The 23,250-nt window shown below is 40.7% G+C and overlaps 2 pseudogenes; both read left to right on the plus strand.

The window, feature by feature from the left end:
* Window positions 1-6,070: 6,070 nt before the first annotated feature.
* LOC124969022 (olfactory receptor 7G2-like) lies at window positions 6,071-7,523 on the plus strand (annotated as a pseudogene).
* A 13,645-nt stretch (window positions 7,524-21,168) lies between these two features.
* Window positions 21,169-22,097, plus strand: LOC124969025 (olfactory receptor 7G2-like; annotated as a pseudogene).
* The last annotated feature ends 1,153 nt before the right edge of the window (window positions 22,098-23,250 follow it).

Raw genomic sequence — 23,250 nt, forward strand, 5'->3', positions numbered from 1 at the left:
TGCAAGTCAGCATAGGGAGGAACTACCCTAAAGGAAAAACCAATTAAAGGAGAAAGCAAGTCAAGTTAAAAACCAAAAATAAGCCAAAATGATCAGGAACACAAATCATATCACCTGAACACATATCATAATAACCCGGAATGTTAATGACCTAAACTCATTAGTCAAAGACATAGACTGGTAGATTGAATTTAAAAGAAAATCTTCTTTATAAAAATTTTAATCTAAATTTTTTAACACCAACTTATTCCAATATTGGATCATATTTGCCATCTTCACTTCAATCACATTTTTTTTTTTTACCAACCATCATGTTTAATTTGGGTGGAGTGCTGAACTGGGTATGGTAGCAGCAAACTATGAATTTCTTCATAGAGGTTGGGGCAAGTTTTTAAAGCAAAGCAAAGCTATCTTGAAATAGTGGTTTTTGACCACAGTGGTTAACGACCCAATAGATGTTAGTCTAAATTCAAACCAGACAGCTGCTAGCAGTTGTCTGTGCCTAAGTAAATATTTATGTTATCAATGCATTATACTTACACATAATATTGGGAGTTATTTTTACATAGTTATTCATGCATAGAATAAACTTTACTCTACTTTGTTCCTCAGTACTTCCTCATCGCCTCCACTCTTCCCTCTCCCTGTTGCTCTTCCTCTACTCTACTGATTTTCCTTCTTTTACTTGTAATTTTTTTAATTGGTGCTTTATAGATACACATAAATATGAAACTCACTATGGTATAGTCACACAGGTACATAGCATAATTTGGTCAATGTCATTCCATGGTTCCTCCCTTTTCCTATCCTTCCTGCTTCTCCCTCTATCTCAGTTCTCTAACTTACTAGTCTCCCTTTATTTTTTTCATGGAACCTGCCAGTCTTTTGCTATTGAGAGAAAATCTTCAACCACCAGAGATGCACTCACATAGAGAAGCAGCCCCGGGAAGAAGCAGCAAGATGGCACCCACTAGTGTTCCAAGCAGGAAGACCCACCTGCAGCCAAACCTGTAGACATCCTCACACTGGACCTCCAGGCCCTGGCCTATGTCCCAAGATGGCAGGGGCTTTGTGCAATCAAACCTGCAGGAACCCTGGATGCATCTCCAGTTAGAATGGTGGACATCATGAACATGATAAGAAATGCTGGAGAGGATGTGGGGAAAAAGGTACACTCACACGTTTTTTGTGGGACTGCAAATTAGTACTGTTGAGAGCAGGGTGGTATCTGTGCTGCTAACTTTCTCAAGGACAAACAGGACTGCTGGGCCCCTGTGCTTACCAAGGTTGTTAAGAGATATTTGTCCGAGGAATGTGTGGTTGCCTGGAGACCTTATCTGTCAAGGACAGGACCGAGGCTTAGCCCCGACTCATCTCCTGCATAGTTCACCCCTTCCCTCCTCCCTTCTTCCACTAGGACCGTTCAGTTCTGGCAGGACCCAATGAGAATCAAATAGATTGGCAGGACCCAACCAGAGGAGGACTAATGTTTAGCTGTTCAAATGTTAACCAATTAAAAGAACACTGTAAAACTGCTTAACTTTCATCATAAAAACCCTGGTAACGAGGGCTCGGGGCCTCTCTTAGCATCACCGGTTAAGGACGCAGAGGACCAGGCTCGAGCTTGCTAATAAATGACTCTTTGTTGCTTGCATTGATCGTGGTCTCTGGTGGTCTTTGCGGGGTCTCGAGGCTTTGGGCACAACAGTACAATCAGTTTGGAAAGTACTGTGAAGATTCTCAAAAGACTAGGAATGGAACTATCATATAATCCAGCTATCGCACTCCTTGGTATTTACCTTAAAGAACTAAAATCAGCATACTATAGTGACACAGGTATACCAATATTTCAAGCAGCACAGTTTACATTAACCAAGTTAAGGAAGAAGCCCAGGTACCTGTGAATAGATGGATGGATAAAGAAAATGTGACATGTATACGTGATGAAGTTTTACTCAGCTATGAAGAAGAGTGAAATTATGTCATTTGCTGGAAAATGGATGAAACTGGAGAACGTCATATTCAGTGAAGTAAGCCAGACTCAGAAGGTTAAGGGTTGAATGTTTTAAAATGAATTCTAACATGGAGCACCATCTCCAAGATATGAAGTGAAAATCAAAATTTAATAAAAATTTTTCTTTTTCTCCCCAGTGCTGAGAGCTTTGAGGATATATACTTCTGGGATCAGAAGGATGTAACAATTCTGGTATAATGAGGAGCCGTGGGTATTGAGCCCCAAGGGACACAGAGACTGGAGGTGTCAGCTAGTGAGAACCTCACTCAGAAGCCCAGGAAACCAGGAAGCAGCAGCTGTACCTTCAGCCAGAGAGGGTCCTTCCTGAGCTGGAGCCCACAGGCTCAGAGTGTGTCTTCCACCCTGAGAACATGTTTCTGTCTCCACATCCAGGTGAGGTGCTGGATGATTCCCAGGGAAGCCAGCCTGGGAGCTCAAAGTCCCTTAGTTAAGGCTTTGGATACAGGGCAGGGGCTCTGCTCCAGTTTCCTCCCAGGGAACCAGTGAGGGAAGTGCAGGCAGAGGATGGGGAGAAGCAGGTCCCAATCTCTTTACAGTTTCTCCCCCATCCAACCAGTTCTCCTTTTGCCCAAGGTCACCTGCTCTCTGTAGAAACGGGGACTGCTTTCCTCCTTAAGAGACATCTGCCCTTTCTTTACATGATAACTCTTTTAAAACAGTCTAAATATTTACTTGATTTCTTTTGGTGACATTAGGGAGAGTCTGGGCAATGTATTAGTTTGTCAAGGCTACCATAGCCGTGACACTGCTGCCTGAGTTCACAATGGAAATTTATTTTTTCACTGACAGGAAGTTAGAGGTTGAGTGATAGGGTATCAGCAGAGTGGGTTCCTCTGGAGGCCTTTCTTCTGGGCATGCAGATGGGGCTGGTGGGCTTCTCCCAGAGTCTTCTCATGGTCTGCCCTTGTGGGTGTCTGTGTCTAATTTCTTCTTCCTCCTCCAGCTCAGTCTACTTCTCCTCCATCTCCATCTCTTTCTCCTTCCTCCATTTCTCCTTCTTCTTTTCTTTGTTTGAGACAGGGCCTCACTGTGTTGTGGGCTCCAGTCCTCATTCCCCAACAGCTTGGCAGTTCAGGCATAAGCCACCAAACCATCTTTAGTTGCATCTCATAAGGATGCCTATCAGTTTGGATCCAGGCTCACCCTAAAGTCTGCATTCTAACTTAATTACCTTTTCAAAGAATGCTCTCTACCTGCAGCTATGTTCTGTGGTATTGGGACTTGACAATTTAACACAACTTGTGTATTCTCACTAGTTCTTCATCTTCATTCTGCAGTGAGGTTCCATCATGTTCCTGCAGGGAGCTGAGGACTTCGGGGAGGGAGGGGGAAATGCAGAAAGCCTCACCCAGCAGCTTCCCAGTCCCAATTTTTCACCATAAATCTACCAATTATTTTAAACTGGAGCCACAGAGATGGTGTAATTAACAACAGCAATGGCAACACACAAGCACCCAAGGCCCTTTCCAAGAATTGAGGTTTTTTGGAAGAGGAATTGAACCAGGGGTGCTTGATCACTGAACCACATCCACATACAGAGGTAGCATCAGTACAGAAACTCCTTCCTGAAATCTGTATTCACAAGATAGAGATGTTGTCCCCTCTTCAATACATCACTCCCTTTTATGTTTTGTTTTCAGATGGGGTCTTGCTAAGTTGCTTAGGGTCTCTGAGGCTGGCTTTGGATTTGTGATCCTTATGACTCAACCTTTCTAGCCACTGGGATTATATGCCTGGCTTTTTTCTATTTGCTGCAATCATTATAAATAAAGTAATAAAATAAGAAGCATAACATATTGACCTTCCACTTCTCCTCTTTCCTTCCCAAGGCATGCATCTGGAATGAGATTGTGTCCAATATGGATAGCTCTGAATTGCATGTGCAGTCATAAATAAAAGCAATAATTATAACACCCAGCAGTTACGGAATGCAGAATCCCATTGTCTTCTAACAGTACAGTGGAATACTCTGGTATGTGAGATTAAGGAATAAATATATCAACATTAATCAATAAAACAAACGCTTAAGAGTACCAATTGTAAATGGTGCACATAGTAGTGTTCTCTTCACAGAAAGCTCTTAACATGCAACACAATGCAGTTACTATTGGGAAGAACAATATCAGGCATAATGAGAAGTTCAGGAGAGTTGTGTCTATAATGTTAGTGTGGGGTTTCCTGGGAGAGTAAAAGAAAAAATCATAGTAATACTTGCATTAAATAAATGCAAACATAGTAATCACTGTAATAAAAATACCTAAAACAGGAGTGACGAAGTATGTGCATGTTATACTGTTAACTCATGGTTGCGGCCCTTCCTGTTTCTCTGGGCTCAATCATGATGAGTAATCCCATGAAAATGTATGACCCTGTGTAGTTTCAAAAATATTCAAATTTTTGCATGGAGTAGAATTTATTCATATAATTTTCCTAGTTTAAGCTATTCATAATTTTAGTCAAAGTCATTTAATTGCTTTGTATATTATCCTATGTCAAGTTCACATGAATATTATTATGAATAATGTTTCTTTCCTTCCTTAATTTCTGCAAAATCTGTATTCACAGAGGTAGCATCAGCACAGAAACTCCTTCCTGAAATCTGTATTCGCAAAGTAGAGATGTTGTCCCCTCTTCAATACATCACTCCAAGAGCTGAAAAGCATTATTTGCTGTTGCTCATGAAGACACACATGTGCACCCACACACACAAAAAAACCCCAAACCCCCACCAATGCCATGCTTCCACACCAGAGGTCAGGACAGGTCAGCAGGAGAGTCCGGGCTGCCTAGGATTGTGCTGACTGCTTCACTCACAGTACTCATTTCTCATCATTGAAATATCCCCAGGAGGTTTTTCCTTAATTGGGATACAATTGCAGAAATACAAAGTTCTGTGTACTTAAGGTGTGCAGTGTGGTGGTCAGAGATGTACACACTGTGTAATGACCACTACATGCACTACACGGAGACTGCTGAGAACATCCAGCAGGCAGCTCACCATATACAGATGAGGACACCCAGCTTCTCAGCCAGTTTAACATTGTCCCCATCCATAAAGCTGATGCAGGAGCCTGGATTAAATTCAGAATTGCAAGTCTGATATTATACCAAATGGTAACAGCTGACATAGCCACTTCTCTTTCCCATGAGAGGAAGACTGCTGCTACCCAAGGATGCTCCTGTCAGGAAGCCTGATTATCCACATCCACAGTTTATTATACTTATCATCCAAAGATTTAAAAAAGTAGTTTTTTATTTCTGTCTGTTTCCATAGGGGTACTTGCATGTTACTTTTTTTTTTGCCATTTAGTTATTTTTCTGTTTGCTTGCTTATTTAATGATTTGTTATCTATCTCATTAATTGAAGAAGTCCTCATAGGAATATATAAAGAATGTAGTCTGTAAAAATTAAAAAAAAAATTAAAAAATGTCATCCATATACTCCCTCAAATATCTTGGAATTAATTGATGAAGTAGATTGCTCAAGTTTCCAGGAAGAGTCAATGAGTTTCAGAGTGATGGGAGCAGTGCATAGTATTTGCATGTATCTATTTGGGTGGATGCTCTCTTGCTACAATTGTCAATGGGTAGAAGAAGGCATTACTTGAAAACAAGAGAAAACAAGGGACTTTGTTCAGGAAGCTACTATTTCAGCTATAAAGGTAGATTAGGAAATCTGACAGGTTAATTAGCAATGTGGATCCATACTACCTGTAAGCTTTCTCATAGATTGGTCACAAGAAACAACTCTGCAGTCAGACACATTGACTGACCCTGTCTGTCTTTGGCAAACACGACCTGTACACATGTGTCCTGGGTCCTCCTGGGTCCAGGTGCTGGCAGCTCTGTGAACTAATGTGCATGTAATTTCATGAACTCTTCTGATGATCTGAGTCACACCCCTGTTGGAGACCATGGCTCCACAGGATATATTTGATAATTTCATTCTCACCATTCTTTTTGTTTAAAAGCAGTGAAAAATTCTGAAGGCAAACCAATGCTTTATTCTTAGTTACAGGATCATCAGTCGGTAACATGTCGAAGTGTTGGTGGCTGATGGAGTGGAAGTGAGTAGAGGCGGGAGAGCAGGGAATGGAGGGGAACAAGGAGCATATAATAGCCTTTTCATATACTCTCAGGTTCACTGTGCACATTGAGGAAGGGGATTTTTTTTCTTAAAGCAAATATTAATCCTTAGAGATATAAAATTCATCTACTTTATATATTTCTTGTATTTTTAAAAAAATATAGTTTTTAGTTGTCAATGGATCTTTCATTTATGTATATGTGGTGCTGAGGATTGAACCCAGGGTCTCACACATGCCAGGCAAGTGCACTACCACTGAGCCCCAGCTCCAGTTCTAGTTTGTTTATTAAAAGACAGATTGCTGGTCCCCACTCCCTGAGCTTATCATCAGCAACTCCACAGTGGTGTGAAGAATTTTCATTTCTAACTAGTTGCAGTGAGATAGTGTTGCTGTTTCATCCAGGAAACCATTCATTTTCTTTTCTTTTCGTCCCATATTTTCTGTAAGATCCACCAGCAACATAGAACCCATGAACCAAACACTTGTTTTGGAATTCCTTCTCCTGGGACTGACAGATGACCCAGCACTGCAGCCCCTCATCTTCAGCCTCTTCCTGTCCATGTACCTGGTCACCGTCCTGGGAAACCTGCTCATTATCCTGGCCATCAGCTTGGACTCCCACCTCCACACCCCCATGTACTTCTTCCTGTCCAACCTGTCCCTCAACGACATCTGCTTAAGCACAAGCATAATCCCTAAGATGCTAGTGAACATCCTGAGACAGAACCAGACGATCACCTACACAGGCTGCCTCACCCAGACTGGCTTTGTCCTAGTGTTCTTATACATGGAAAATTTTCTTCTTGCAGTCATGGCTTATGACCGCTATGTGGCCATTTGTCACCCACTGATGTACACAATCATCATGAAGCCCTCACTCTGCTTTCGTCTGGTTCTGGTCTCCCAGCTCATCAGCACCGCAGATACCCTTCCTCCACACTCTGATGCTGCTGCGGCTGTCCTTCTGCACAGAGCTGCAGATCCCTCACTTCTTCTGTGACCTTGCTTAGGTCATCAAGCTGGCCTGTTCTGATGCACTCACTGATGACATTGTAATACTTGTTGCAGCATGTCTACTTGCTGGTGCTTCCATCTCTGGGATCATTTTCTCTTATGTTCACATTATGTCCTCTGTCTTGAGAATACCCTCATCAGAAGGGAAGCATAAAGTCTTTTCCACCTGTGGGTCTCACCTGTCTGTTGTCTCCTTGTTCTATGGGACATCTTTTGGGGTGTACATTAGCTCTGCAGTGACTGACTCCCCCAGGAAGACTGCAGTGGCCTCAGTGATGTACACTGTGGTCCCTCAGATGCTGAACCCCTTTATCTACAGCCTGAGAAACAGGGACATGAAGAAGGCTTTGAGGAAGCTCATTGGAAAGACAGTTTCTCTTCTATGAAGTACCACTGATTTGGATTTAGGATTCAACAGTGAGTCATGGTGGTAGAACTCCTGGGGCACAAATACCTGACTCTGATCACTACATTTTTCTAAAAGGATTGGACAAAATCATGACCATGTGCATTTAATTTATTTATTTTATTTATTCTTGTGGTACTGGGGATAGAACCCAGGGCCTTGTGCTTACAAGGCAAGCACTCTACCAACTGAGCTATCTCCACAGACCCCATGTGCATTTTAAATTGACTTGAAATCTGAATGTTATTTTATCTAGCTTGAGATATTTGACACATAATTTCAATTTTACAAATAATTTTCTTTGCTTGGATTTCAGAGAAGTGGAAACTCAAACCTGCACAGTTTCATTATTTGTAAAATTTATATAATTTGATTACCTTAGAGTCTTCGGATACTTTTGTAATATTGGAATATTTTCTGTGAAGATGCCACCATTTCTCCAAGAATAGGAAAACCTAACTTTAGTGTACTGAGACAACAAAAGTAATTGTTGTTCCTTCCAGTGATTTCAGAAATAATTGTGTAGATTCAGGCATGTGGGCTTCACTGAGTCCTGCATGAGGTGGCCTCTTCCCAGGATGTCTGCTCCTCTGAGGCCTCAGTGATCACAGCAGATGCAGATAGTTTGTCTGCACTTGCATCCAGAGACATAAAACAGAGTGTCCTTCCCTTGGTCCATGGGTAACAGCCCTCTCTACAGAGTCTCGCAGAAGACACCTGTGTCTTAAGTAGCATGGTGTCCTCAAAATGAGGCTTCTCTATGCTAAACCTCTCAATTGTGAAAATGGATCTAAATGATAAGAGGGGGAATGTTATTCATGTTGAAAATGTTTTTGGGGGAGAATGATCTTTTTTTCCAGATTATGTAGTCAGGCCTTAAATATAATTTCATTATTCCAAGATTGACAGCAGTAGACACAGAAATTAGATCAGTGCAGCCATTTTTGTTCCAGTAGTAGTTTGGAATTCTGGATCTTGTGCATGGGTATCTGGGGGTGGTGAGAGTGGAGGATAATTGGGTGTCATGGGGGATAGGAATGAGCCAAGCAGGTGGCAGGCATATGTGATAATGGCACAGTGATCCCATGACTCTGTATGATTTATATGCATTGAAAATAAGGGATATTTCCACTGAGCATGTGTCTTTTGTTAATACATAGAAGATGTTCTATTTAGCTGGAAAGTCAATCCTATTTTAGTTCTCTGGGTTACCAGTATTCTTTTACTTATGTGTGTGGTTCCTTTTGTATCAGTTTTGCAGTGTCTAGTGGAGGAAGAAAGCTCAGTTTTAGCATGCTTCCTTATGTCGACTTTTTTCCTAAAGGTTTTAGGCTCAGTGATTCTTGACATTAAAGAATTTGTATTTTTGCCTTTTCATTTAATGCATGAAACCTCCTGAAGTCTATTTTTGCATTCTAGGTATGACAGAAATCCATATCCTTGTTCACTTCCAATTCAGTAATAAGTAAGCTGTTCAATAAACTGCTGATGTTTTTCTGGACTCTCTTATTGACACAATAAGATTATCGAATCTCTCTCTGCACTATGTCTTATATGTTTATTATTTTAGCAACCCTCCTCCTACAATTAATTTGGTTGTGGTAACAATCCTCAGCACCTTTTTAAAAATTACAACCTCAAGGTACCTCATATGAATAGGTTAACAGATTTTTGCTAATTTGCAATTTCCTGCAGCAGCATTGATAACAAACATACATAATTTAAATTTGTGGTAGTGATGAGAAAATATATGTATTGCAGCCAAGACCACGAAATTGGGAAAGGCTGGGAATGAAATTCTACAAAGACAGTGAAGCATACTTACATTAAGTACTTTAAAAAACTGTTTAAGAAATAGTTGCATATAATAATAAAAATGGATGACCATTCACTGAGCCATGGAATGAATTATCCCTTAGTGTTCATGGTTTTTTGGGGGGGATACAGTGTGTGCAATAGCCCTTGTTTATACAGGAGATAGATATCATTAAAATAAAATTAATTTTTGTTATGCATAGTTTAATTCTTCCTTAAATAATTATTTAGGGACAGGGTTACCTTAAAATTGGTTGAGAGCTATCTGATAGTTGTCATTATTCTCCAGGAAGAATTAATTGAGGGTCACTCTAGTATTCTGAGTAAAAGCTGAACTAGATCTTCCATATCTCTAGCAAGATTCTGGGATAGCTCGTCTGAAATGGTCTGTTGTGTAACTGTGTTGATGGTGATGATGTTTCAGAGAAAACTGGCGTGGGTTGTATACATTGACATTGTTTTCAAAAACTATGCTTTCAAGGGGGAAAAAAGTACCTAGAAAAAAATGTGTCTCATCCAGTACCAAGGACAGGTTCACCCAGGTGTGACTGGCACTTGAGTCAGGTTTGAGCAGAGAATGGGGAAGGGCAAGGTGTCAAACTCATGGTATTACCAGGACAGAGATCAGCCAAACCCAAGTTGAGAAAGGTAAAGGATTTGTAAAGACACTTCCTCGGCTAGTAGTCCTCATAACCTTAGAGAGTGAAGGACACACTCACTGAGCGTGGGCTCCCTGCTAGGCTATGTGTGCTGATCAAATGTCTAACTTTCCAGCCCCCCAGAAGCTGTGCTTTGTCCGTGTTCTTTTGTTCTTTGCAATGTTCTCTCTCCTTCCCCTCCAGCAGCTGCACAAGCAGTATGAACACCTGTCTTAGGAAACCTTACCTTTATCATCCTATGATACAGCTTAAGACACAATAAAAATTGTTGCTGATTTCTTCAGGTCTTTAAATCTTTGCATATTTCATCTTCTTCTAACTTGTTTATTTTGGAAAAAATGTGCAACATATCACCTTGATGAGAGGAACTTAATCTTTTTAAAAAATTTTAAACAATTTGTTCTAATTAGTTATACAAGACAGTAGAATGCATTTTTGCATTTTGACAAAGCATACATGAATGGAGTATAATTTCTCATTTTTCTGATTGTACATATTGTAGGATCACATCAGTCATGTGTTCATATATGTAAATGAGGTAATAATGTCTTTAACTTACAATTGATAAGAATGGCTCATTAAAATATGTCACTTGTATTTCTTCTTGTGAGTAGGATCTGTTTCCTTCATTTGCTATTTTATTAAAAAATGATCAACATTCCTAGAAATCAGGGAAAATGCAAATCAAAACTACACAGAGATTTCAACTCACTCCACCTAAAATGTCAATCATCTAGAATACAAATAATAATAAGAACTTGTGGGATGTGAGGAAAAATGACATACTTCTACATTATTGGTGGGATTGTAAAATTGTACAACTGTTATGAAAATAAGCATAGATATTTCTCAAAAGAGTGAGAATTGAAGTATTCTCAAAAGAGTGAGAATAGAACCACCACATGACTCACTATTCCTCACCCCAGTATTCATCCACAAGTATTCAGACAGGCATCCCGTAGTGATTCACACATGCCCATGCTTATAGCAGTACAACCCAGAGGAGGTTTCCATCAAAAGATGAACAGATAAAGAAAATGTGGCATTTTAACACAACTGAGTTTTATTCAGTAATGAAGAAGAACAAAATTATGTGATTTGCAAGAAAATGGATAGAGCTTGAGAGCCTTATGCAAGATGAAATAAGCCAGACTCAGAAAAGCAAGGATTATATGCTTTATGGAAGTATCTAATGAACATAGGAAAGAGACCAGTGGAGCAGAGCAAGGGGACTGGGGTGGGAGGAAGAAAGGAAGAGGGGATGTATTGGGTAATGAAACGAACTGAATTATGTATGAGCATGTATGAGTACAGACCAAGAAGTCCACCAATATATATAATTGTAATAAACCAATAAATAATCAAAAGAAATAAATTCACAAGATAAGCATAACACCCAAGCCTTCTGGAAGCATGTTCTCAGGTCCTGACAGTGGGTCCTGTCTGAATGCTGCTGCTTGCTGTGTACCATCTGTGGGGACAGGGACGTGAAGGTCTTGATGTCCAGGATGGCTTTGGGGCAGCTTTTAGGTGGAAGCTCTCAGAGCACCTGATGGAACCTTGCTGACATGCCAGCATGCTCATCTGGCAATGATACTCAGAGGTCACCTTTCCTTATGTTGTCAGGTCAACTCTAAATTCTGACACCCTGACTCCCAATGTGTGTGAATTTCCTTTTTAAAAGTCCCCCTCTGCAACTCTCTTTCTGCTCCGTCTACTGTCCTGTGTCCTCTTCCTGAAGGTGGAACTCCTGAGGACATCACCATTCTCACTACCTCCAGTTCCCCTCCCCTCCCTCCACCGAGGCCCTGGCCTGGTTGTTCATCTTTCTGGCTCACAGTTGGCCTCACCCCTCACTGGTTTCTCCTCTGGAATTCAGTTTACTGACTTCTGGAATTCGATGACACTCCCTGTCACAAATCCATCCATCAGGTCAACAGTGAGCCTGGCTGGCGTCTTGCTTGAAGAGTTTCCTGACATTTTTAGCAGTTCCACAGTCATGCATCTAGGCAGTGCTTGAGGCTTCAGTTCACCTGCACTGCTCAAGGGAGAAAGCACCAAAAGGACTATGCACGTGTCGCTATTGAACACAGAACCGGTTACAGATTTTTGACTGGAATCAGCTGAATTGACTATACAACATGAAAAACTAAGGTCCAGACAACATTCAGTGACTCAGGAAGAAACTCCTCTAGGTACTGGGATTTTAAGAGTATATCAACTATATTTACAAATACATTTTGTAGGCACACACACACACACACACACACACATCAAAAATGTTTCTACATCCAATAATAGAATCAGGCCACAGATGCCTATGCTTGTACCTAAAAAGGAAGACTGGAATTCAGTTAGAGCAGGGAGTGCCCACACGTGGAGTGCACAGAATGAGTGTGGGCAGAAAAAAGGGGCAAGCAGTGGATAGGTAGGGCTCTGGGGGGAAGGGACACTGCTGTCCTCAGTTCCTACTTTCTACATTATTGATCTTTAGGGGTTCACATTGCCCTTGAGCACAAAAAAACAATACCTGTCTATCTAATGAGGAACATTGGATATTGAGCCTCCAGGGACACAGCAACAGCAAAGACTCTGACTGCCTCACTCCAGAGTCCTTCCCAGTCAGCAAGTCACGCCTGAGGGTCCTTCAGAGATAATGTCTTTGGCATGGAGCTCAGTGCCTCACCTGGTCCCTCTGACTTCATGAGGCCAGATCTTCTGTGTGATCCAACACATAGGGGAGATGAGGAGACTCACTCTACAGTGATGCCAGTCAGGTAAGCCAAGGTCTCTCAGTCAATGCTTTGGAAACACGCAGGTGTCCACCACAGTTTCTTCCTGGTGAAACTGAGGGAAATATGTGCAGAAACTGAATACCAACTCTCCCTACATACTGTTGGCAATCACATTCCTCTTTTCCATACCTGCTTCTACATCAAGCAGGAAGACTATGATAAAGTTCTCTGGCATTTACTTGCGTTCTCATGGTGGTGGAGGGGACAGGGGTTGGTCAGCTTCACCTTATCTTTCTTTACCTTTCTGGCTGTGAAGATGCTGGGAAGGAAATACAGACCCAGGAAGATCCAGTAGGTCTAACTCTTGCCTAACTCTTCATAAAACTACAGAATATTTTAAATTGTCACTATGGCAGACATACTATGAAAATAAATTTTATAATGCTGTCATCTGCCCTTTCCCTGAGGTAAGAGATGTTGGTGTTTTACTGTATCTGTTTTATTTATTTTGTCATGGAAAGTAATTCCAATGGGAAACTTCACTGTGAGGTTCCCAGATAATGAGCCCTGTGCTGGTTGGTTTCTGTACCTTCATTCCTTATCACTGCAACGACCCCTTGATGCTGTGCAGAGGAGGATGCTGAGGACCCCTTGCAAAATAGTCCTGCTCATTAAGGAAGCAAGTGCTTGAACCTGGACTCTAACTTTGCCCCAGATGTTTTATGCCCACAAGGCCAAAAGGAGATGTGTTGTACAGGGAGCTACCTGCAAGGTCACCAATGTCAGAGTTATCTTTGAAGTCTCATTTTTTCTAAGCACCCAAAATCTGTTGCCATCAACATACTTTTAAACAGCACATGCTTTTCAATTTACTATTCTTGCCTTTCTATTTTAAGGTATACCATAACTCTGAGACAATAAAGCCATGTTGTTACTATTCATTCTCAGAACTTCCTAAATCATGAGAGCAAGTTGGTGCTCAATACACACTGACCAGAGTAGGTGTGCACCTGCAGAAAGGAAAGGGAGAGAAAAGATGGAAAGCAGAGGTAAGTACAGGGAAGGATTTTGAATCTCACTTGCATTTGCGATACAGAAGAGAGAGTTTTTCCAGAGAAGGAATTATCAAACTTTAGAATATGAGGGAGAGTTTGCTCATTTGTGTACTCTTTTCATAATTTAAATCATGGTTTGTCAATCCTTGTCCCTGGAGCTCATCATCAGTAGGACTGAAGTGAGTTCCCACCATCAGCTTTTCTAACAAGTTCCCAGCTGATGCTGCTAATGCTGTGGTCCCAGAACCACGGATTTTATTGTGATGTCTCCCATCTTTACATAAGATTCATCGGTAGCATGGAAGCTGGAAACCACACAACTGTTTCAGAATTCCTCCTTCTGGGGCTGACAGAGGACCCAGAACTGCAGCCTCTCATCTTCAGCCTCTTCCTGTCCATGTACCTGGTGACCATCCTGGGGAACCTGCTCATCAACTTGGCTGTCAGCTCTGACCCCCACCTCCACACCCCCATGTACTTCTTCCTCTCCAACCTGTCCTTCACTGACATCTTATAAGCACAACCACCATCCCCAAGATGCTGGTCAACATCCAAGCACAGGATAGAGCATCACCTACACAGGCTGCCTCTCCCAGGTCTGCTCTGTATTGATTTTTGGTAGTTTAGAAAATGGTCTCCTTGCAGTCATGGCCTATGACCGCTATGTGGCCATTTGTCACCCCCTGATGTACACAGTCATCATGAACCCCTGCCTGTGTGTATTCCTGGTTCTCTTCTCCTTGTCTATTAGCACTGTGCATGGCCTGCTTCATGGTCTGATGGTGCTGCGTCTGTCCTTCTGCACAGATGTGGAGATCCCCCATTTTTTCTGTGAACTTGCTCAGGTCCTCATGCTGGCCTGTTCTGACACCCTAATCAAAATATTTTGGTTCATTTTCTGTTTACCATATTGGGTGCTACCTCTGTCTCTGCAATCATTTTCTCATATACTCGAATTATCTGCTCTCTTTTGAGAATACCATCTACTGGCAAAAAGTACAAAGCCTTTTCCACCTGTGGGTCTCCTCTCTTAGTTGTCTCCCTGTTCTATGGGACAGGATTTGGGGTGTACATTAACTCTGTACTGATGGACTCTCCCGGGAATTCTGCTGTGGCTTCAGTGATGTACACTGTGGTCCCTCAGATGATGAACCCCTTTCTCTACAGCCTGAGGAACAGAGACATGCAAGAGGCTCTGAGTAAAATAATTAATAGGAGAAAAATTTTTTGATATTGTCATCACATTTAAAGCAGGCATCTAGAATGTGTCCGTGTGCCTGTGTATGAATGATGAGAGCACACGCAACACCACATTAAGAGATGCAAAGGATATGCCTGAGGGGATTCACACCTTCTGCTCTCATATATTTGTGTAATCATACATGTACATAGGGAATAAGAATCAGCTGCATCTGTTTATACTCCCTGTATGCATACATACAAAACTTATTAGGTATATTTATTTAATAATCGCCTCCTGTTGAGCTGTTAAATTGTTTCATGTATAAGTTCTGTCTATGGGTTGTCTTTTGCATCAGAGTCATCTTGAGATTCCAGTCTGTTGCTGGGTGCAGCACTTTTCAATCACTTTAGTGCCATCTGGTTTTATGCTGTGCAATGATATCACAAAATACAGTGTGATGGTGACATGGTGTTCAACAGTAAGCTTTCTGAAGCTTTGAATAAAGGTTTTTGAAAGGTCTCGTGTCCATCTCCTGGTGGAAATGAACAGAGCTTTCCACTTGCAGTGTAGTTACTGGGCATGAGACAGTTCCACTTCTCTTTTGGGTCGGTCCAAAGCCTCTTCCTAAGTGGTTAAACAAGCTGACGCAGTGTTAGGATGTTCCTGGGGTCCAAATCATGAACATTGTTTCATTTAGTAGGACACTCAAGTGGGTATTAAATAGTTAAATTCACATTTGTCTTATGATGAGATTGAATGTTTTCTCAGAGGTAACAAATCTTTTATTTCTCCCCTTGTGGGATATCTGTTATGGTATTTGTGTAGGACTGACGTTTTTTCTCACTAATTTGTAAGAGTTCACAAAGCCAAGGATCCAGTTTTCTCTCTCAGAGTTGGAAGCTAGAGAAAAGTAAGACATTTCAAAAAGGGTGTGGGGACCCAGCCATTATGGACACATATAATGCACCAATAAAGAATAAAAGGGTGTGGGGGAATGTCTAGGAAAGTATTTCCTGTTGCGGTGCACAGACTTATAATTTACATGGGCCAATCCACTGAATGTACCACCACAAGCCATATAGGAAAAGGTAGCATTTATTAAGACATGTAAAGTATATACAAAAGGAAAACCATCCCAGGTAGCATACCAACTCAGCACTGGAGAGACATCACAAGCATTTCGCAGCATACGTAACCAAAGAAAGCAGTCTTGTCACCTTTGAGTTCTTCTCATCTCTCTTAACTACACTGGAGTAAACATATAAAGTTATTGTCTGGAGCCATTGGGCTCAGTGCCTTCAGTACGTTTGGTCTCCAGACCTGGATCTGGCCAGAAGCCAGGCCTGGAGAGCAGAAATGAGATGTTTTTAAGTTATTTTTGTTTTGTTCTGGGGCAGAGAGCTTATCTGTCCTTGAACAGGGGCACTGGCAGACCACTAAGTTTCTCATGCAAGTTGTTTACTCCTTGCCCTGATTTCACTTTTTGAAAGCACTCTTAAACAAGTCTCCAATTTTCTCTAAAGGGAAGCTTCTGAAGATAACGGGAGAAGAGTGGAGTCGAGGTAGGAGGTGGAGGAGAGGGGAAGGAAGAGAGTAGAATGAAAGTCATCAAACTCCACTGTGTGCATGTAAGCATATGTCACTATGAATTCCACTTTCACGTGCAACTAAAACACAGCAATTAAAAAGATGAATCAATAGAAGGAAGATAAATAGAGTAGGAGAAGAGTAGTGAGAGAAAGGAGGGATAATGGGATACTATTAGGGACTGAAATGAGCAAATTATGTTTGTGAATTTATGAAAGTGTTGGAGTAAACCTTGCAATCATGTATAAGTATAATGTACTAATAAAAATAGGTCTTCGCTTAATTGGGACATTTGTCATTTATAAGCATTGAAGATTTCATTATGAGTGTGTTTTGTTTTTATACTTCATTTGTAATGTGGTTTAGGTGAACACAGTGCTTACATTAGGCAGAGTCAAATTCATCAATATTTTCCTGAGTGCTTTGATTGCAGTTGATCTAGACATTGTTAAGGAACCTCTATTTACATTGATGCAAGGGCTTATAGTTTTGTCTTGTTATTTGAGGCAGGGATTCACCTGGAGTTTTTTTTATCTTTGGTGTATGATTAGGGGCTGAATACATTTTATGCCCCTCTTCTTTTTATGAAATAATACATTCATCAGTGGTACTCCCACTTCTTTAAAAATAAACTTTTCATTGATCTGTTTCCCTGTGGTTTCTCATTTCCGACCAGAAGGGCTAGTTTATCTTTGTCTGTACCACTGTAGCCTCTTTTAATTATTGCAAACAAAGAATCAGCTAATTTTTTTTGTTGTTGTTATAACCAACAAATTCCATTTTTTCCCAGTTTATCCTCAAAGGTATCACAGATTAAATGCTTCTTTTATGATTTGCAATCTATTGTGGCAATACTGATAATCAACCCAAGGTCTCAAATGTGAAAAAGAAAGAATATTAATACTTCTATGAAAGTAGGAAAGGTTAATATCGAAATTCCAAACACAGAGTAAGCTGAGTTTTCCCTTTATGGTGAAAACACAATTGTTCCCTGCAGGTGGATCTTTATCCTGAAGTCTCACTTAGCACACAACTTCCAGAAACTCCTCCCCTTTCCTTCAGATTTCTTACATACACAAAGACTTTGTGAACGAAGACCATAATACTTTTAAATTTACAATCTGAATACTTCTGTTTCTTTTCCATGACTTATTTTACTAACCAGAAACTCCAGTAGAATAATGAGCAGGAGTGAGGAGAACTAACATCCTTATTTTGTGCTTTACTTTAAAGGGAATCATCAGTCTTTCACTTTAAGCATGATGGTAGCTGAAGGATATTCATAGTGATCCTTTATAATTGAGGAAGTTTCCTCCTTTGTTGTAATCAGGAATAGATACTGGGTTGAAAGTTTTCGATAGTTATAACTATGAAAGAGTGAAAAATTTGAAAAAGATATGAAAGACTTGAACAGAGGCACTATAAGACATTGCTGGGGGAAATCTTTAAGAAACTCTGAAAGTCTGAACACGTTTTGTGTGTGCATGAGTGGGAAGAGTCAGAAATGTCAATTTTCTCAAGTTAATAAACAAATGCTTTGCCATGCCTACCAAAATGTCAGCAGACTTTTTGGTAGGAAGTAACAAGTTGAAAAGGAAATGCAGAATGCCTAAAGGAGCCAAGACACTTTTAAAAATGAAGAGCAAAATCAGAAACTTTGTGCTACCTGGATCCCCAAAGTACAGTCATTAAAGCAGTGTGCTATTGGTGTAGATCCAAATAGATCAGTAGTGTCACACATGAAAGGAGGACTGATTTTTACAAGATGCACAATGGTAATTCAGAGGAGAGAGGGAAGTCTGTCTAACAAATTTTATTCAACCTACTGAATAGCGACTCCCGAACATACAGAAAAAACAAAATCTGAATACAATTCATCAAATGATGTCGCTTGCATAGAAGAATAAATCACAACAAATCCCCTATTGTGTATTATCATAATGCACCCAATTTTTTAAAAAAAAAGATTTATTTTAAACATATTGCCATGTACAAAAATGACCTTAAATGAAATTAAACATAAAAACTAAAATTATAAGTCTAGAAGAAATCATAGGAGAAATTATTTTCAATCCTAGATCAGGTGAGGATTTCATAGTTATGACAGAAAAAACTAAGATTCACAACAAGGGAGAGGATAGGGAAGAACAGAGATACTTTATGTGGGATAGAGAGTAGTGAAGGGAGGGGAAGGAGTGTGGGGGAAGGAATGACAGTAGAGTGAAACAGACATTATCACCTCATGTACATGTATGACTGCCTGACTCATGTGATGCAATGTGTATAATTAGAAAAATGAGAAATTACACTCCATTTATGTATGATTTATCAAAATGCATAAATGCACCCTACTGTCATGTACAACAAATTAGAACATATAAAAAATACTTAAAAAGAAAATAACTCATGAGATTAAAAACACTATGATTTGTAGTGGAACAAATAGAAAAAATACTGAGTATTTTTTATTTCTAATAACATTTAAAACAGTATAAAAAGAAAAGTCATTGACTTGGAGAAAACATTTTTAAGTCATATTTGGTAAAAATATATATAGAATTTACAAAGTCAACCATAAACAAGAAAAACAAGGAAAGTACATTAAAATACGTGATCCAACATTGATAACTCTATTCACACTCCTGAGCAATAGATGCGGATTTATCCTTCATCCAACTACAGTCTTGTACCCACTGGCCAACCTCTCCCCATCCCCCCAAGTCATACACAGAAGAGAGGGTTTGGAATTTTCTCACCACAAAGAACTGAAAATGGTTAAGTTGTTGTGGACGCCAATTACCATGATTTATTCAATAAACTATTTAAAGCAAAGTTCTTCACTGCTCAGGGTTTCTCCTTAAGGATTTGGCCTGTCCTGTTATCAAAGGAGACTACAGGGTTAGACTAATAAGGAGCTTTGGATATTGAAGCCCCAAGGGCCACAGAGATGATAAACATTCTGCCTGTGACCACAAACTCAAGGCCTGGCCCAGCGGAGTGTGCCGCTCACCAGGCCCTGGGCTCAGGACCAGGATTTCTGCACAGGAGGCAGGTGCTGCACTGTCTCTCTGCGTTCCCTGAGAACAGAGCTTCTATTCTCCTTCATGTCCAGGCAAGAACTGAAGATCATTCCTCAGTGTTGGCACCCAGGTCATCTGAAATCTGCTAGGTGATGTTTTGTCAGAACTGACAGGTATTTTGTCTCCCAGCCCATGTTGGGCAGCTGTGAGGTGAGGAGGTGAGGAGCAGGGGAGGAACCAGGTCACCTAGGAGGAGTCTGCCCGGGTGCCCACCAGGCTCCCTGCTTCCTCCTCTTATGCACTGACACCCCAACAGCTCTCATTCCACTGAGATCTCACTGACACCAGAGTCCAGGGCTGTACTCCACACTCAACAGCAATCTGCTTCTTATCAGTTTTGAAGGATTTTCAATTCAATTGGCAAGGAGCAAAATTAATATGGTCGTATTCTTACTTTTTCCTTCCCGATTCATAATACCCTGTGTAGAACTGACCTTTAACTGACTGGTGTCCCATTTATGAATATTTTGAAAGAGAGAATGTGGAAAATGAGGCACATTCCAAGATGACATTTTAAAATGTTTTTATTAGTGCACAGTAGTTCTCTATGATTTTGGATTCAGGTGGACATCATCACACATGCATGGAATACAATTTGCTCTCTTCATTCCCCACTACTTTTCCTGTCCTTCCTCTCCTCCCTCCCCCTATTTCCCCACTCTACTCATATTTTACTATTCAGGGTAATAGCCTCGATAAATAAATTACTTTTTTTCTTTTCATTGTTATTATAATTTCTGTTTCCCTATCAGGGTCTGATTAATTTGTTTCAATTGTTAGACACATTGTTATACAAATATGAGACATATACAAGAATTTCCCTAGATTTCTTGAGTGGTTAACTCTTCCTGCTTCTCTCTACATGCAAGATTCTCAGTGAGATCTTCAGCTCATTGGTTCTTCCCTGACATTTGCAGTTATGAACCAAGAATGTCACATCTTTCTTTCATTTTTCATTATTTTCCCACCCATCACTCCCCATTCCAAGGTATAGAAGTCTTAGGAACGTCTCATGTGTCAAGCACTATTCTTTAAGGTTTGTGTTCTCTATTCTCATTTTTGCACCATTCCTATGATGTCCTGTGGTGGTTCCCATCATGAGGAGTGAGGCTTCACACAGTTGAAACCACTTTCTTACTGACAAAGCGAGCACTGGAGGTAGCATTAAGTGGATTTTTGTTGTCATTATTGATTTATAGCTAATATTGTTTGGTTTGGGTTCTCCTGCTTGTTTAAGGATTTGGATAATCCCCAAGGCAAAATCTACATATCATTTTCTCTTTTATCCCCATTAACTGGTACATTTTGGGAATGGAGGGACTATTAAGGAAATAAAATTTGCACAGTCAGATAGTGTAGGAGTGTGGAGAAAGGAAGGAAAAGGGGTTGAAAAGTGAAAGAGCAAGAGAAAATAGAGGAAAGGATTAGTACTATTTCCTTCACCTTGGAATCCTTGTGCATTGATTATCTGTTCTGTCACCTGAATTTTCATCATCAGCTTGTTCAATGCAATGGAATCAAAAAACCAAACAGATACAGTAGAGTTCATCCTCCTGGGGCTCTCAGAGGATCCAGAACTACAGAACACCATCTTTGGATTATTTCTGTCCATGTACCTGGTTACAGTGCTTGGAAACCTGCTCATCATCCTGGCCATCATGTCTGACTCCCACCTGCACACCCCCATGTACTTCTTCCTCTGCAATCTGTCCTTCACTGACATCAGTTTCATCTCCACCACAATCCCCAGGATGCTGGTGAACATCCACAGACAGAGCAAGAACATCAGTTACAAAGGCTGCCTCACCCAAGTCTGCTTTGCCCTGGTTTTTGTTGGTTTGGAAAACTTTCTACTTGCCTCAATGGCTTATGACCTTTATGTGGCCATCTGCCATCCACTCAGGTACACAGTCATCATGAACCGACGCCTGTGTGTCCTGCTGATTCTCTTCTCCTTGTCTATTAGTATTATGGATGCCCTGCTGCACAGTCTGATGGTGCTGAGGTTGTCCTTCCGCACAGACCTGGAGATCCCCCACTTCTTCTGTGAACTTGCTCATGTCATCAACCTTACATGTTCTGATACCCTCATCAATATCATCTGGGTATATCTAGTGTCTAGCATTGTTGGGGTATTATTATCCTTGGGATTATTTACTCTTACATTAAAATTGTCTCCTCTGTTCTGAGAATGTCATCATCTGGGGGAAAGTACAAAGCCTTTTCCACCTGTGGGTCTCACCTCTCTGTTGTCTCCTTGTTCTATGGAACAGGATTTGGAGTGTACATTAGCTCTGCAGTGACTGACTCCCCCAGGAAGTCTGCAGTAGCTTCAGTGATGTATACAGTGGTTCCTCCAATGATGAATCTCTTTACCTACAGCCTGAGGAATAGGGACATGAGAGCAGCCCTGATGAAACTCATCATACCTCTTTTGTGATTGTGTAGTCCGCTTTATATTTTGAATTCTAGAATGAAACACCCAGGAACAGTGGGTGAGCACAAATTTGGACTCTTCTCCCACCAAGTTTTTATGCTGCCATGATTAGATATCACACTGGGTAGGGGTGTTTCAACATAGATTTGGAAAATTAATTTGGTCTTTTCTGGCACTGGCGTACCTACGTTTTGTTTCTGAACTTGATTTTTTGATGAGCCTTCACAGAGGCAGAACATAAGGAAAGGATTCTTCTTATAGAGGCTTGGGGTTTCTTTTCTCAGGAAAATTTGAGTGACAGTAGAATGATAGGAGAAATAAAGGAATTAAATAAATATTTCACTGTCGTCCAAAGACCAGCCTACTCCTTAAGCCACTAATAGTGCCCTGTGTATGCCCTCCTCAAATCATTCCTATCTTAAGTCCTGTTTTACAGAATCATGATATTCTCAGATTTGTCACCAGGATTGTGATCATCGATTCTCCCGGCAGGCTTCTATTGAACTGAGGTAATTTTCTAGAGAATGGGTCAACTATGCATTGACAGTCAATCCTGCCAGCAGCTGGAGTGTGCTCAGTGGTTGATAAACATGCTGTGTGGATAACAGCAATGGTATCCACTACCTTCCCTTCTTCTTCCATGAATTGGGCTTCTATTCATTTTTGCAGAATTTGACATACTGCCATCTGAGCATTATGAATGAATGAGGAGCATCTTAGCTCAAAACTGGTACAAACGCTAGTACTCAAGTTAGCTAAAAAATTAAGATAATTATCTTGATTGAGTTGGTGTTCAGCAGATGTGCATTCAGGCAGAAGGAAAGCGGTGTTATTCCTCTTTCCATGCACCAGCTCCATCCCAGGTCTCCTTCCGATCTTGGCGACTGGATCCCTGGATCAGTCAGTTGCAGGACATATTTAAATATTTTCCTAAAGACAAAAAGCTGACTTAGTTTTCTTTATGGGAAAAGATTCCTTCAAGAAGTCATTTAGGAAGCATTATTTTACAAAACACAGTCCAAAAGGGACCTTGACCCATGGGTAACTCATTACTGTGAAGTGAATTATCATGTGTAGATTAGAGTGCAAATCTAGGTGGTTTGTGATCTATCTGCGTATTATAATCACTCAGAGAGCTTGTTATCAGGTTGTTCCC

The sequence above is a fragment of the Sciurus carolinensis genome, chromosome 17 (assembly GCF_902686445.1).
Source record: "Sciurus carolinensis chromosome 17, mSciCar1.2, whole genome shotgun sequence".
Classification (NCBI taxonomy): domain Eukaryota; kingdom Metazoa; phylum Chordata; class Mammalia; order Rodentia; family Sciuridae; genus Sciurus; species Sciurus carolinensis.